Source organism: Panulirus ornatus, chromosome 13 (assembly GCF_036320965.1).
Source record: "Panulirus ornatus isolate Po-2019 chromosome 13, ASM3632096v1, whole genome shotgun sequence".
In the NCBI taxonomy this organism is placed as follows: domain Eukaryota; kingdom Metazoa; phylum Arthropoda; class Malacostraca; order Decapoda; family Palinuridae; genus Panulirus; species Panulirus ornatus.
In genome coordinates, this window is record NC_092236.1 from 10,348,146 (window position 1) to 10,364,676 (window position 16,531).

Below are 16,531 nucleotides of genomic sequence, written 5' to 3' on the forward strand. Positions count from 1 at the left end.
CCGCCATCCACCCACGCAAACCCGGAGAGATGGTTATTAACACTGATAATGATCATAATTAACGTACACACGACCATTTGCATACGCAATAAGACACCCAAGAGACAGCACCACATCAGACACACGCAGAAGGATTAGATACTCAAGAATGGTCACACGCACACAGTTAAATATTATGTAGCACATATGAGCATGAGTGACGGTAAGACGGACATGGATCAACGAGAGAAACCTGTACTCCCTAGGTGTCTTACCAGAAGAGAGGCACGAACCCACCAGAGCCGAATACCTGGTGTTGGCGACGTGTTTGGCATCGTCATAATTTTCAGAAGAGAAATCTACCTCTGCTAATTCCATGTCATTGGTTAACTATCTTTAATCATGGAGGCAGATCTCTGCAAAATGTGTGTTTTCTTTTAAAACGAAAGTCCCATAAATGGGTATGATTCGTTTGTTTGTTGTGTAATAATACTATGGCTGAGTATTGTAGCTTTCAGTCAAAAGTCTTCCATTACATTTACGTCCATATATATAATTTATTTTGTTTCCAAAAAAGCTGATTAGTATCCCAATGTTATCGCCACTGCCCGTTCTCTATGACCTGGCAGGAGTCTAAACTTCTCTTAAAAAAAAGAAAAAGCCATAAACAGGAACCAATTTGCTATAAACCACTGAACAAGTCCCCAGTCAACCTTCCAGCACACAATCGGGAAGATCACCAACCAATGTAATCATCTATCCGTACAAAACGGGGAGGGGGTTCGACACCCGTGGGACTCTATCTCTTGAATTTCTTCTCAATATCTTAACATATATTTAAGCTTCTTTATGTCTCTGTAGGAAGGTGTGTGTGTGTGTGTGTGTGTGTGTGTGTGTGTGTGTGTGTGTGTGTGTGTGTGTGTGTGTGTTTCGGGTCAAGCGCTCTGAAAGGAACCCGTCAAGTAGTTCTTGCCGGCGATCTACTCGATATTCCCTGAGGGTAGCCTTTACGACTGACCCATAGCGGGGACCTCCATGACGCACAGCGGGGACCTTCATGACGCACAGCGGGGACCTTCATGACGCGCAGCGGGGGACTCCATGACGTAGAGCGGAGACCTCCACAACTGACACTGACACACGACTCTGTCTCAAGTCGAGGTGCTTCCTAAGAGTGACCAAACACTGACCCATTTTTCAAGGCCTGTCTCGTGACCCACCTTCCCCGCTCACTGGCCATGACCTAGCGTCTTGTGTACACACGGACACACAGTCAGGATTGCATTTATTGTAAATCACAACATCACACCAGCCGCGGACACTGTGCTGAAAAGTAAGATGTGACAGAATTCTGACAAAGATCGTAATCAAATAACTGACGAAGATACAGCTGGAGTATCTCATCACACACACACACCCGGCCACGCAAGTCCCTCCAGGAGCAACAGAAGCTGATCAGAAATCATCCAACGAAGAAAAAAGAAAGCTAAACAAATTATCACTGTAGGAGTTATATCATCTTCAAACTAATTACATTCAGTAGAGCTCTCTCTATTAGTTAAAAAGTATCGAATTAATTTCATATTGACCGAAAGAAGATTATGAATCCAAATGTCTAAGATTATGTTTTATAAAGATGTCTCTTAAAGAGGCGCTCGTCGTGGGAAAACTACAGGGATGGCCTTGGCGACCTCCTGCGTCAGATATTCACACAACAACTTTCGTGCAGGAGGAGGCGAGGTGCGGCTCTCGCGGGGGAATGTAGTGCCGCTATATTTGGCGGCGTAAATTATATCGAAGAGTTTTCGAGCGCAGTGTAAACACGCTGTTTATATATGCGAAGGTGTAAATATGTCAAGTAGTCTTTGTTGACGTATTGTCTTGAAGAGAACATCGTATTTTAATATTATGTTTATCATCCTGCTGTCAATGGCATTGATTTGTCGTTGTGAGGAGTGGTAGCGGCTGGCGAGTCATGACGACGCGTCGCTCATCCGCTACATGGTGCAGTTCGCCGTCACACGGCGGATACTGGCCCTAGCACTGGACAGCGTACGTGAGGCGAAAAGCTTCTCTGAATTCCTCCTTACAAACTAAAGAAATGTTTTTTTGGAATCCCGAATGATGAGGATAGTGCATGCTAACCGCTGTAGAAGCCTGGTGGGTCGCCGTCCGTACCAGTGCTCGTTCCTACGGCTCACTCACCCACCAACAACCAATCCCCATCAGCATCACAAATTCCTTAATGTTATACGCACAGCGATACACAAAAGACGGCTGTCTGTTCCCTATGGCTGGAACATGAATGCATAAGTGAGGAAGGAGTGTTGGCCATGGTCTTATGACGGCTGGGCCACTTTCCGCTGACCTCGGTCATCATCGTCACTAGCTGGGTGACCTGTAGCAGCAGACACACTACACACACACACACCGTACACTCACTATGTCAGACAGCACGAAACTGTACTTTACTCACCAGAATTTAATCAGAATGCCTTCTATACATCATCCCAGTTTTCTGGATGACTCATTCTAAGACACAAACATGAAGCAACTTCAGTAATTTGAACCATGAGGTATATATGCTACATATCATATAACGCTGATTTCACAATGAAATCTCACGTTTCTGCTCTTCTAGTGCAATATCATATTGCTGGTATATGGATTTCGCCTTTTATGTTTCTGAGGGAACAATGAATTTGCAATATGCAAATCAAGATCGCTAATCAATTTTCTACCACGTAGCCTCAGAGAGTGTAATCAAGATCGCTAATCAATCTTCTAACACGTGGCCTCAGAGAGTGTAATCAAGATCGCTAATCAATCTTCTAACACGTGGCCTCGGAGAGTGTAATCAAGATCGCTAATCAATCTTCTAACACGTGGCCTCGGAGAGTGTAATCAAGACTGTTCTATCAGACCAAACTACCTCCACAACAGTTCCCGTTGAACTTACGAGTCCTTGGTACATGATTAATATGGGATCGTATCATTTGCAAGAGAACGTTGGTATCAGCGGTGCAACAGTGACCGTCCTAACAGAGGCAGGATCCCCTCACCTTCCCCGGCAGGTTAAAAGTCAATATACCTCCATAAGGCAAACGTCCGCGACGACCTCCTCCCTGCCCTATAGAGGCCGCGGGTCCTCCCCAACACGGGACCCATCCTTTTGAACCGCCCACCAGAGCACACTACAGGGCTAACCATATAGTATCACCAACTGCCGCCCTCTACTATCGGCCGCAGGTCACACAAAAATGGATTATCACCGTCAGACGGCTCCTGAGGAGCCCCCGGTAACACAGCTCACCCTTCCCATGATGATCCTTGGAACATATCTGGAATTCCCCGATATGGAGCAAATTCAAGAGAAATGACCTGCTGGGAATAACTGTACTGTTTCGTGTGTTAGTGAATCATCCCTGGGGATACGGGAGAAAGAAGGCGACCCGCATGTCTCCTCCTCAGTCACTTCTCTCTATGTATAGGAACACAAGAAGGAGCTAAAAGAGGATTTCCTCTCGATGGATCAGTCGTCAAGTCGGGAGAGGGAAAACAAAAACAAGAAGAAATAACAATGATTACTGATGAACATCTGGACAGCAATACATCTTCACCCGCGGCCACCCAAGTTAGTCTGTTTGATGTTTTCATATCTTAAATGAAGTACGGTCCCCACAGGAACTGAAAAAAAAAAAAGAATCAATTCAGAGCTAAACCATAATAAACCACGAAATCAACAGACACCATAATCTCTCCACATGAACCGAATTCAAGACATCACACATGTCTCATGAAGGTGAAGCTGATTGCCCAATGGAAATCATGCACGAAAATATTGCAGACACGTACATAGAAGACTGACATCCAACCTTGCATCGATAAGATGTCCGGCAGTGATCGCAAGGCTTCATAAAGTTATAGTCTTGGTGGAACTGCAGTGATGCAAGGCCTCATAAAGTTCTAACCTTGGTGGAATTGGCCGATTCTTCTCTGACACGTTTTCGTTATTTTTTTTCCTCGAAGGGAATCTTTTATCTTCTTTCTCTTTTCGCCTTCTTCCCAGTCCAGTGGGTGTCTGACCCTGGGAGATGGTAACAGACAGGGTCGTGTGCACACCAGGAAGACGGCAGCCTGCCTCACAATACGACCCATCATCAACATGTAGTTCTACTACTTTCTATTCATTAGGAACAGGAACGGTGGGTGTACATTGGGCCATCCGTCAATTCAAGGCTGCTAAGCTTCTGCAGGACGACTCTTTTTTTTTTGTGTGTGTGTGTGTGTGTAACGAGGAATGAAATGGCTGTACATCTGCATTATGTTTTTTATGTTTTTTTTTTTTTTTTTTTTTATATATACTTTGTCGCTGTCTCCCGCGTTTGCGAGGTAGCGCAAGGAAACAGACGAAAGAAATGGCCCAACCCCCCCCATACATATGTACATACACACGTCCACACACGCAAATATACATACCTACACAGCTTTCCATGGTTTACCCCAGACGCTTCACATGCCCTGATTCAATCCACTGACAGCACGTCAACCCCTGTATACCACATCGCTCCAATTCACTCTATTCCTTGCCCTCCTTTCACCCTCCTGCATGTTCAGGCCCCGATCACACAAAATCCTTTTCACTCCATCTTTCCACCTCCAATTTGGTCTCCCTCTTCTCCTCGTTCCCTCCACCTCCGACACATATATCCTCTTGGTCAATCTTTCCTCACTCATTCTCTCCATGTGCCCAAACCATTTCAAAACACCCTCTTCTGCTCTCTCAACCACGCTCTTTTTATTTCCACACATCTCTCTTACCCTTACGTTACTTACTCGATCAAACCACCTCACACCACACATTGTCCTCAAACATCTCATTTCCAGCACATCCATCCTCCTGCGCACAACTCTATCCATAGCCCACGCCTCGCAACCATACAATATTGTTGGAACTACTATTCCTTCAAACATACCCATTTTTGCTTTCCGGGATAATGTTCTCGACTTCCACACATTTTTCAAGGCTCCCAAAATTTTCGCCCCCTCCCCCACCCTATGATCCACTTCCGCTTCCATGGTTCCATCCGCTGACAGATCCACTCCCAGATATCTAAAACACTTCACTTCCTCCAGCCTCTCACCACTCAAACTCACCTCCCAATTGACTTGACCCTCAACCCTACTGTACCTAATAACCTTGCTCTTATTGACATTTACTCTTAACTTTCTTCTTCCACACACTTTACCAAACTCCGTCACCAGCTTCTGCAGTTTCTCACATGAATCCGCCACCAGCGCTGTATCATCAGCGAACAACAACTGACTCACTTCCCAAGCTCTCTCATCCCCAACAGACTTCATACTTGCCCCTCTTTCCAAAACTCTTGCATTTACCTCCCTAACAACCCCATCCATAAACAAATTAAACAACCATGGAGACATCACACACCCCTGCCGCAAACCTACATTCACTGAGAACCAATCACTTTCCTCTCTTCCTACACGTACACATGCCTTACATCCTCGATAAAAACTTTTCACTGCTTCTAACAACTTGCCTCCCACACCATATATTCTTAATACCTTCCACAGAGCATCTCTATCAACTCTATCATATGCCTTCTCCAGATCCATAAATGCTACATACAAATCCATTTGCTTTTCTAAGTATTTCTCACATACATTCTTCAAAGCAAACACCTGATCCACACATCCTCTACCACTTCTGAAACCACACTGCTCTTCCCCAATCTGATGCTCTGTACATGCCTTCACCCTCTCAATCAATACCCTCCCATATAATTTACCAGGAATACTCAACAAACTTATACCTCTGTAATTTGAGCACTCACTCTTATCCCCTTTGCCTTTGTACAATGGCACTATGCAAGCATTCCGCCAATCCTCAGGCACCTCACCATGAGTCATACATACATTAAATAACCTTACCAACCAGTCAACAATACAGTCACCCCCTTTTTTAATAAATTCCACTGCAATACCATCCAAACCTGCTGCCTTGCCGGCTTTCATCTTCCGCAAAGCTTTTACTACCTCTTCTCTGTTTACCAAATCATTTTCCCTAACCCTCTCACTTTGCACACCACCTCGACCCAAACACCCTATATCTGCCACTCTGTCATCAGACACATTCAACAAACCTTCAAAATACTCATTCCATCTCCTTCTCACATCACCACTACTTGTTATCACCTCCCCATTTACGCCCTTTACTGAAGTTCCCATTTGCTCCCTTGTCTTACGCACCCTATTTACCTCCTTCCAGAACATCTTTTTATTCTCCCTAAAATTTACTGATAGTCTCTCACCCCAACTCTCATTTGCCCTTTTTTTCACCTCTTGCACCTTTCTCTTGACCTCCTGTCTCTTTCTTTTATACTTCTCCCACTCAATTGCATTTTTTCCCTGCAAAAATCGTCCAAATGCCTCTCTCTTCTCTTTCACTAATACTCTTACTTCTTCATCCCACCACTCACTACCCTTTCTAAACAGCCCACCTCCCACTCTTCTCATGCCACAAGCATCTTTTGCGCAATCCATCACTGATTCCCTAAATACATCCCATTCCTCCCCCACTCCCCTTACTTCCATTGTTCTCACCTTTTTCCATTCTGTACACAGTCTCTCCTGATACTTCTTCACACAGGTCTCCTTCCCAAGCTCACTTACTCTCACCACCTTCTTCACCCCAACATTCACTCTTCTTTTCTGAAAACCCATACTAATCTTCACCTTAGCCTCCACAAGATAATGAATAATCAAATAATCTAAAGTTCTCAAAAGTTTTCAAACCTTTGGCCTGTCACTCTGCCGGACATCCATTAACACATGAAACGAGATATGTTTGTATGATGACTCTTATCCCGATTAATGTACGCATGTACTGATGCCAAAGGAGAGGAGATGCTCATGGCTACTTCATGTGACGCCAGAAATTCCTCAAACTGACAACAGGAGCCAGATCCACCCGCCACTAACCATACGCTTCTTTCAAACAGACAAACTTCAACACGACGGTACGAACTCTTCAGTATGAGGGCCAGGCGTCTGACTTGGCTCAAAGGGTCAGGTCTGGGCACTGATCATCATACCCAAGGGTCGTATACTCGTGCTCAGGCGGTTAAACACTTCATACCGGTAAGTTATCGCTACCCATGTAGCATATATATATATATATATATATATATATATATATATATATATATATATATATATATATATATATATATATATATATATATATATATATACATATATATGCTACATGGACCTTCACTCTAAAGCTCAGTCCTCTGTCCATATATATATATATATATATATATATATATATATATATATATATATATATATATATATATATATATATATATATATCCTACATGTGTCGAGATTATAGATTTGCTGGAAGTCTTCCGTGCGCAGATGGTCAGCTGGCAGCTCCCCCGCCCCGCTTTTTTTTTCCTCTGAACGTCAAAGCTACCCAAGAGGAGCGCCTCAGCCGCCGTGGTAACTCGCCGCACGAATATTCCCACATGTCGGTCAAGGAGACACCTTCCCACGACTTGGTTGGCTTTCTGAGAACTCCTTCAGTACTTTCAGGAATCAAGTAACAGAATCTCATCTATCTCCCCTGAAACCCTTGCCCCTGGAGCATCAACGCTGCGCTCCACTCAGTAGCAGGGTCAGGATGAGGTCCTTCATGGAGATAAATTCGTTGAGACCATTAGCACACAGACACACAGACACACACACACACACATATTATATATATATATATATATATATATATATATATATATATATATATATATATATATATATATATATATATGAGCATCTCTTATCCGTCTGTGTATCGTGCCATACTGTCATAAAGACAGCTGTACAGAGCTTGTCAATGAACCAGAACCAGTTGTCTTACATAGGACTGAAGAAATCTGTGTCAACAGTTACCGTATTTTGACAAATCTATTTCACTAAGGTACGAGAATCGGTCACCGAAAGGTCTGCAGTGTAATGAATAATCTAGGAGTACTCTAACATTTGGCCTAAGTTTTAAACAGCCGTGTACTACGTGCTTTCTGGGTTTTTATGTCAATGACCCTGGCCTCGTTAGTCTGCAAACAGTGAGCTCGCTATCTATATCGTGAGCTGTATTCTTTATCAGACAATATGACTTCTGCTACCTATCATGTCAGTCGAGATATGTCTTAAGTAAGAGTGGCACAGAGTCAGGCCACCAGAGGCCGAGGAGGGCAACAGCCAGACGACCTGCCTGAAACATATTCAGCCGACCCGCCCCCGCAGGTGAGGCAAGTGCTGGGCAATCATCATGGCCGCCAGTCACCGCCCACAACGCCACCAACACACATGAAGAGGAACCTCCCTCCTGGAAGCCCTGAATTACCTCGGTGCGTCACGCTGACGGGGACATCATCGCAATGGTAGTCTGGCCGACCTAATGACTACATTTAGATTCGCTCTACACTTGCGCTCTTCTCTTGTGTGTGCCGCCACGGCTAATGACGTGTTTGTTTTTGAGTTACAGGTGACTGCCGAGGGAGGGTGTTTGTGTCAAGGGCGGACACCAGGCACACCACACAGACGATGTGACACATGTTGTCTGTGCCTGAGGGAATACGGGCAGACAGACAGACGTCTCCGTAGTGAAGAGTTTGTTGTTTGGAGATGATGAAAGAAGCGAATATTCCGTAGAAGGTGAAAGCGTGATGGGACGTTGTTTGAGTAGTGATGTGATGTGTGGTTGGAGTTTTTGGCTACAGATGGGTAGGTCACCCGTTCCTACAGGACTTGGCTAGGTCATACGGCCCAACAGTTCATGGCCAGGTCACCCGCCCCTAGAGGTCATCGCCAAATCACATGCTCCTTCAGGTCTTGACCAGGTCACTCGCTCTCATAGGTGCCAGGTCACGTGCTCCCACGTCATACGCTTCCACAGGTTATGGGTTGGTGACACACACTCCCACCTACAGGTCATGGCCAGATGACACACATCCACAGGTCACGGCCGGGTCACTCGCTACCACAGGTCAGGGCCAGGTCACTCGCTACCACAGGTCAGGGCCTGGTCTAGGTAAGGACGGACGAAGGTGATGTATGAAGAGTTAGGTCTAGGATCTTGATGATGAGGAGTGTGGATGGAAGAGAGAGAGAGAGAGAGAGAGAGAGAGAGAGAGAGAGAGAGAGAGAGAGAGAGAGAGAGAGAGAGAGAGAGAGAATGGAGGTAAGACGTGTTATGTTAGTTCTTAAGTGGGTGACTTCAGAAAACACTGGAAACGAACTGCACTGGTAAGAGAAGCCTCGTCGCTGTTCCCCAGCACCGCTGCCTTTCACCACACATCAGTTGCATCAAAGAGGAACACTCCGACGATCGTGAGGCGTAACGTGTACGGTCACACTCTACAAGGCAAGGCTGCTGATGTCTCGTTCCCAGGGGATTCCGAGCTCCCCACGCAATAAAACCAGCAACAGATGCATGATGGAGTAGGAAGACGATTTACTGGGGATGATTTCCTGTAAGACACCATTCAAGTTAACGGCTTACTACTGTTCGTGGTTTATTTGGGGACTGGAAGTGTCATTCATTCGTAGATTGAAAAAAAAAATAATGAAGACACTAGGCAGACAACAAACAGATACAATGACTGGCTAGTGTGTAGCCTTATCGACAGACAGACAGGCATTCAGGGCTTGGCAGACATGCAGGAAAGTAGAAAGGCAGGCAGGCTTTCAGACAAGCAGACAAACAGACACACAGACTGGCTGACAGATAGCTCGGCAAGCAAAGACAGGCAGAAAAAAAAGACCTACACTACATTACTAACAGCTGTGGTGTCCGAGTGGTTAAGGAGATGGACTCGAAATCCATTGGGCTCTGCCCGCACAGGTTCGAATCCTGTCCACAGCGAATAGTTTAGCCGGGCTTCCCCTTGAGGGAGAGCACCAGACGTTAATCCCGGCGGAAGGAGACACACTCAACGATTTTTGGTGAAAGAGCAAGCTTGCAGGACTCCACTACTATGGTGCTCCATACCCAGACATGCAAATACGTCACACACACACACACACATTCCTACACACGCTGTAGGAGTCTGGAGAAGAGAGTAACCCGGATACCTGTTCTTAAGAGGTACAGTGCCTCAGGGAGCACCATAACCGCTGGCCCAGACGTCTGGTACTTTATCTTACCCAGAGACCGAACTTGGCAGAAGCGAGGCTCTCCAGGAGGGAACATCACAGTTTGTGAGAAACAAACAAATGTTGTTACCTCTGTCACACGGACGACATATAAATAAATAACAAAGACAAAGACGACAAGGCTGGTTTCTACACTAATTACAGGTCGTTACCATGGGGTGACTGGCTTAATGAGGCACCGAATGAACAAACTGTTCCGGGTTAGCGGGTGTGCTGCAGTAATTACAGCTAATCAGGAAGCTGTGTCTAATTTATATTTTGCTGTCAATGACTGTCGTTTACAAAGACTGAGCATGACTAAAAGGTAAGAATACCCAACTAATAAATAATATCTCCCCTCCTGCTCTCTCTCTCTCTCTCTCTCTCTCTCTCTCTCTCTCTCTCTCTCTCTCTCTCTCTCTCTCTCTCTCTCTCTCTCTCTCTCTCTCTCTCTCTCTCTCTCTCTTATTCTCTCTCAGGAAAGTAAATCCGCTGAGGGCGTCTTCGTGGTGTGCAACGAGCACTGTTAGGTTGCACAAGCCTCGCTTACTCCCCGGCCATATACACGTGTAGCACAAATCACCAACGTCGCACTGGCTGGCTACTGTTGGGAAAATATCATTGGACCAGCCACAAGTGTATATAGTCACACACACACACACACACACACACACACACACACACACACACACACACACACAAACACATGCTCACACTACCTAAATCATGGAAGATAAAACAAAAATCATACGAAAATGAAATACTGTGTCACATTCATATGAGAGACTCGTTTCATCCGCTTCTCCATCGACAGACATGTGTAAACAATGAGCGGATCATTTACACAATAGTTACTGTATATAAGTCAGGTTATTTATGCACACACACACACACACACACACACACACACACACACACACAGATGTACAGTTGCAGGCGCACAGGAAAAGACACGGAACACAAAACTACATGCAAAAACAAACTCTCTTTCCCTGCCGTCACGCAGGATGACTCAACATCCACTTGTAACAGAGGCTGACGTCTGACGTTCAACGTGTTTATGTTCCTGACGCCACACATGACCAGGAGAGCCACAATCAATCCTGTCACAGTCAGTGGCTGGCTAGATGGATATGGCGCCCTTCCCCCTCTCACTCTCACTTGTTCTCCCAGGTCCCACTGGCATATGAAGGTAGGTTAGGTTATATACCAGCACTCCTTCGGGAGTGTGCTGCGTACCCAAGCGACTAGGCCATGGCACAGAAAGTGGCTGACCAGTCCGCTAATGTAGAACTGTGGACTCGTTGCTGGAAAAGCGAACCGACCGCACCTCGCGACCCCGGCTTACTACTGTGACCTCAACAACAACGCTGTATGACCTATGCGGTGCTCGCGTGACCTCAAGTTATCATCAGCTTCAGTTGTTCCTTACTTGCTCAAACGGACTCGAACCAGAGCTCCTGGTGTTGATTTAAGCCCTGTTCGTACCAACTCTACAACTGTCCACCTAATGTCATCGGCAGAAGTTGCCACTTTCTATCTGCCTGACCTCAGTGTGCCGGGCAGCAACAAGGGCACGAGCAAGATCCAGTAGCCACCAACCAGACCTACCACGACACGGAAACGCCTGAATCATGACAACTAACGACGAGGATCTCTCGTACTTGCTCTCCGGCGGCCCCCCTGCACCAGGGAGAACACACACACACACACACACACACACACACACACACACACACACAACAGCTCCAACACAAACTTTCCGCTCATAATAACCAGGGTTGTGTATCAAACCTCATTTACAAACAAAATAGGGTAAGAAAAAGAATGTAGAAATTAATTGCAACCCCTTAGGCATTTGAAAATTTGACTCTTTAAAAGTTATAAAGGTTATATAAAGCAAGAAACAAAATAAAGAGAATTCCTAGATCGCCAGTTCGAAGGATATGGTCAATCCTTGCGAGGCCGATCTCCACACACAAACTCTGGGAAGCAGCAGCCAGACGCGCCCCATGGTTCCAAGTCTTGGTTGCAGGGACACGCGCAAACAGGTCACGAGAGCAGTGGCCGAAATGATACCTCAAAACACAGAGAGGGCAGCAGTATCACGGCGGACAGTGATAGATGGCTGGTGATAGGTGATGTCTAGAGAATTAATGAGAGAGAGAGGGCTTTTGATCCACTCTGGCTGAAAGACATGCAAGCGGTACTCCACACTAGAGTGGATAAAACCCCTGATGTGAAATCAGTACTCACAAGAAAAGTATCTACGGCACCTGTTCAACAGCCCCAGATTTTTGAAGCAAACTTTATGAAGGGGATTATGTGGGATTTCAAAGACAGAGTGAAGCACATGATTATGCCTCGGTTGTTTATGGTATTGTAGGAGTGAATTTACAAGCGGAGAGCAACGAGTGGCATTTAGAAAGAAATACAGATAAAATTGCGTTTTGGCACTACCAACTTCAACCAGGCTATTGTTTCCTCATGCAGCAGAGACTGTGCACAAAACCGAATAAAAAGAAAAAAAAAAAGGAGGTAAGTTCAGTGCGAGAAGGAGAGCGAGTATGACATCCTTCAACAGAAACACGTTCGAAATTCTCGGAAAGCAAATGTGCTTTAGATTTTCAATGTTACTCGTTCTCTTGCCCTATCAGCTCTCATCTGAATTGTTCAGTCGTGAAAAATAGTCCTTTAACAGTGCTGGAAGGACATCTCCAGTACACATACGCAGTTGTGGTCTTCATGGCAGATATAAGTGTGTCATAAGGTCCCGTAGTGAGGCAATAAGGCCACAGCGAGGTGAATCAATTCCATTCCATCATTTCGTGTACAACTGTTATAGACCGAAGTGATAAAGATGAAAAATAAACCCGTTTATTGGTTGAAGTTACAGCTACAACATGTATCGCTAGCTAAAGTGATGGCTCGACACAGAACTTAAAGTTCAAAATTACTGACACTACATAAACCTGATTTCCACAAATGGCCAGGGATAAAAAATGGCATAATTTCTTCAAGTGTGCCGGATCTCACTCATAGTCTCGGTCAGTCACACCTCTCCTGATCCTGACAATTAAAGAAACCAATATAAATCTCGTTATAAGCTCTCCATCATAATACAGTGAGCGAGATCACTTCAATTTTCTATTTTGCAGGTAGTATTTCCAGGGCCAGTACAGAAGAGTAAGAACCGAGGATCCAGCCTCCAGTCACACACCCAATGTCATTGGCCAATGATCACCAAGTGAAGCAAGAGGTCAGATGATGAGACAAGAGATCTGATGATGAGGAAAAGAGGTCAGGGGTGAGGAAAGAGATCAGGCGATGAGAAAAGGGGTTTGGGATGAAGCAAGAGATCAGGGTGAGGCGAGAGGTGTGGTTGGAAAGTGAGAGGTCTGATATGCTAAGGCAGGGCAATCAGGTACTCAGGCAAGGCAAGAGGTCAGATGATGAAGTTAGAGATCAAGTGGTAAGAAAAGGTCAGGTATTGAGACAAGAGGTCACATAGCTAGACAAAAGGTCGGGTGGAATGTCCTGAGGTTCAACAAGCTAAGAGGTTAGGGAGTAAAACAAGCCCTCACTTAGTGAAGCAAGAGGTGGTGAGGCGAAAGGCCTGGTAATGATCTTGCAAGTCAGGTCATAAAACTAAAAGTCAGACAGTGAGAAGCAGAAATCACCACTTCTGAGGGAAGACGTCAAACATTATTACCAGAGGCTAGGTAATGGTATTGGAGGTCGGGTAGTGACCCCTGAGCCTGAGTGGTAAAACGAGGTGTGTGGCGGTGAGTGATAATGGTGTCTGATGACACGTTGATACAAGGTAACAGGGCATGGCAATCTGACGCAGAGTATCAGGCAGTGAGATAAAAAGTTACTGTGACGAGAGAGAGAGAGAGAGAGAGAGAGAGAGAGAGAGAGAGAGAGAGAGAGAGAGAGAGAGAGAGAGAGAGAGAGAGAGAGAGAGAGAGAGGGAGAGAGAGAGAGAGAGAGAGAGAGAGAGAGAGAGAGAGAGAGAGAGAGAGAGAGAGAGAGAGAGAGAGAGAGAGAGAGAGAGAGAGAGAGAGAGAGAGAGAGAGAGAGAGATTTCTCATAAATATCGCTGTGTCAAGCAACGAAACATGGGGAGAAACAGTGAGACAGAAAGGTCATGCTGAGAGAGAGAGACAGAGAGAGAGAAAGAGGTCAGGTAAATCAGAGGAGAGGTCTGTTACCTAGGTTATGCACGGTACACACATTAAGATTGCTCTAAGTATTCTTGATTTTAGGAGTAATAACGTTGTCACTTAAGGAGTGAACCACCACGTTTTTCTTGCAATCTTCTGGGACGTCGCTTACGTAAACCTAAAACTGACTTGGAAGGGTCAGAGATAGAGGTCGAAGTTTTAAGCCGAAGGTGACGACAAACTGTCACAGATATACCGTAAACCCCCAGTGGCCCGTCGTCCTGGTCCACACGTGTGACCTCCAGGATGGTCCGGTGTGCGCATCATTTTCCACAGATACACAGACCGCACAGATCTAGGGTACCCTACCAAGCGAGGTGTTGTGGCCTCAACACTAATCACAAAAAAAAAGAAGAAAAAAATGCTGTACTCTTAAAGCAGAAGAAAATAATAGCAAAGTAAAGGCTCCCTCCCCAACCTTCCTTCAAATATTTAAAAAACATTTCAAATATCTTAAAACACTCTTATCAATCTGCCTCGGAGACGCCTCACGCCTCTTGCTTGGAGAGAACAAGTTTGATTCTCGCAATCTGTCCTCATTTGGTTTGTTACGCAAGGAAGGTATCAATTTAGCTGCTCTTCGCTGCACTGCTTCCATATCAAGAATATCTACTTAAGGCTTAAGTAAGAGGCCCAGAACGGCACTGCTTATATGCAAAGTAGAGTCCAACTAGACTTACGTAGGGCGGCAATATCACACCCTAGCTTTTGTGTGAAAAGTTTCTGTTACTAAACCCTAACATTCTATTTGCTTTCTTGGCAGCTTCACTACAGTGCTTGGAAAATTTGAAGATGCTGGAGACACTGACTCTAAGATCCCTCCCTTACACATGGGGTGTCGTTTATCTTGTGGCCATCAGTAACAGCTGATTTTTACTGATGTTAAATGGCATTTGCCATTTTCAATACTATTCAGCGATCTTATCTAAACCCTATTGTAATTTTCAACCTATCTTCTTCAGTAAACATGGCACTGCCGATCTTTGCGTCATCTGCAAATCTGATATGATACAGAAGTGAGAGTTCATCACGTGTGGTTCTGATGAGGTAAGGAATCCACGAGCATTACGAGAGCCGGGACCGCAGCGACACAATAGATAACCCATGTATGACTATGTACACACACACACGTACACAGAGCGTAAACATGTATCTTCCCAGATGGATCCGATGAATCTCCCAGAGATCAATATAACACATGTCTCCGTCGGGCTCGGGCAGGTAAGCGTGAATGTTGGGGCAAGTCACTAATAATCATGGTAGCCCCACTTTAGTAACAATAATCTCCATCGAATGATGTAATCAGTATATCTATAACGGCAAATTGACAGGAGATGTCGCTAGCAATCTGAATATTATAATATCATGGAAACAGGGTTACTATTGTGAGGCCAAACCAATGGACATTCCTTAACATCCTTCGTCTTTGGCGTTATTGTTTCACACAAAAAGTGTCAAGATATATACATGACCCGTGTCCCACCTCGGTGCAAGTCCTGCTCCTCTGTGTAACACGCACGGCACAGTGATAGTGTCTGTCTGACGAGGGATTGCCCACAAGTTTATTTTATAAAAACAAGGGTAAAGTAAGTAGCCTAATTCACAATTCACACCGTCATGGTAAAGCACTTTTTTTTTCTAACTCGCCATTAATTGTACTAATTACCTTATAGGATACTGTTAGGAATGACTTCCAGAACCACAACTTTTAAAGCAATGAACTGTGTAAAGTACGATGAGTATTAATTGTTGTGCGTTTTTAAACAATGAGTCTTGTCATAAATCATTTAAAAAGAAATGGTTTATAACTTACGTCTCAAAGTTCTTTAAGACCAAAAAAATGTCTATTTTGAAGGCATAAGATAACATTAAGAAATTAGTTACTTTCATTCACAACCTTTGCACTGGAACGGTGGCTGTCATAACCAGTGGCTGTGACCTTATACTTTCCCCTCCTCCACTGCTATCATAGCCCCTAGCAATGACCTCAGACCTCCAACCCCCAACTCCTCCAGAGGCTAAGACGTAAAAATATGGTATATTCTGGGAAACTGTTGCATCGTTTGTCAGATGCACACTTCCTGCTATGTGCACAGAAAATGATC

The 16,531-nt window shown here is 44.9% G+C and overlaps 1 non-coding gene across 1 annotated transcript; it reads left to right on the forward strand.

Annotated features, from left to right (window-relative positions):
* The first annotated feature begins 9,849 nt into the window (after positions 1-9,849).
* On the forward strand, positions 9,850-9,931 carry TRNAS-CGA (transfer RNA serine (anticodon CGA)). Its single transcript has one exon. It is a non-coding gene; the product is annotated as a tRNA-Ser (tRNA).
* Positions 9,932-16,531: the final 6,600 nt, after the last annotated feature.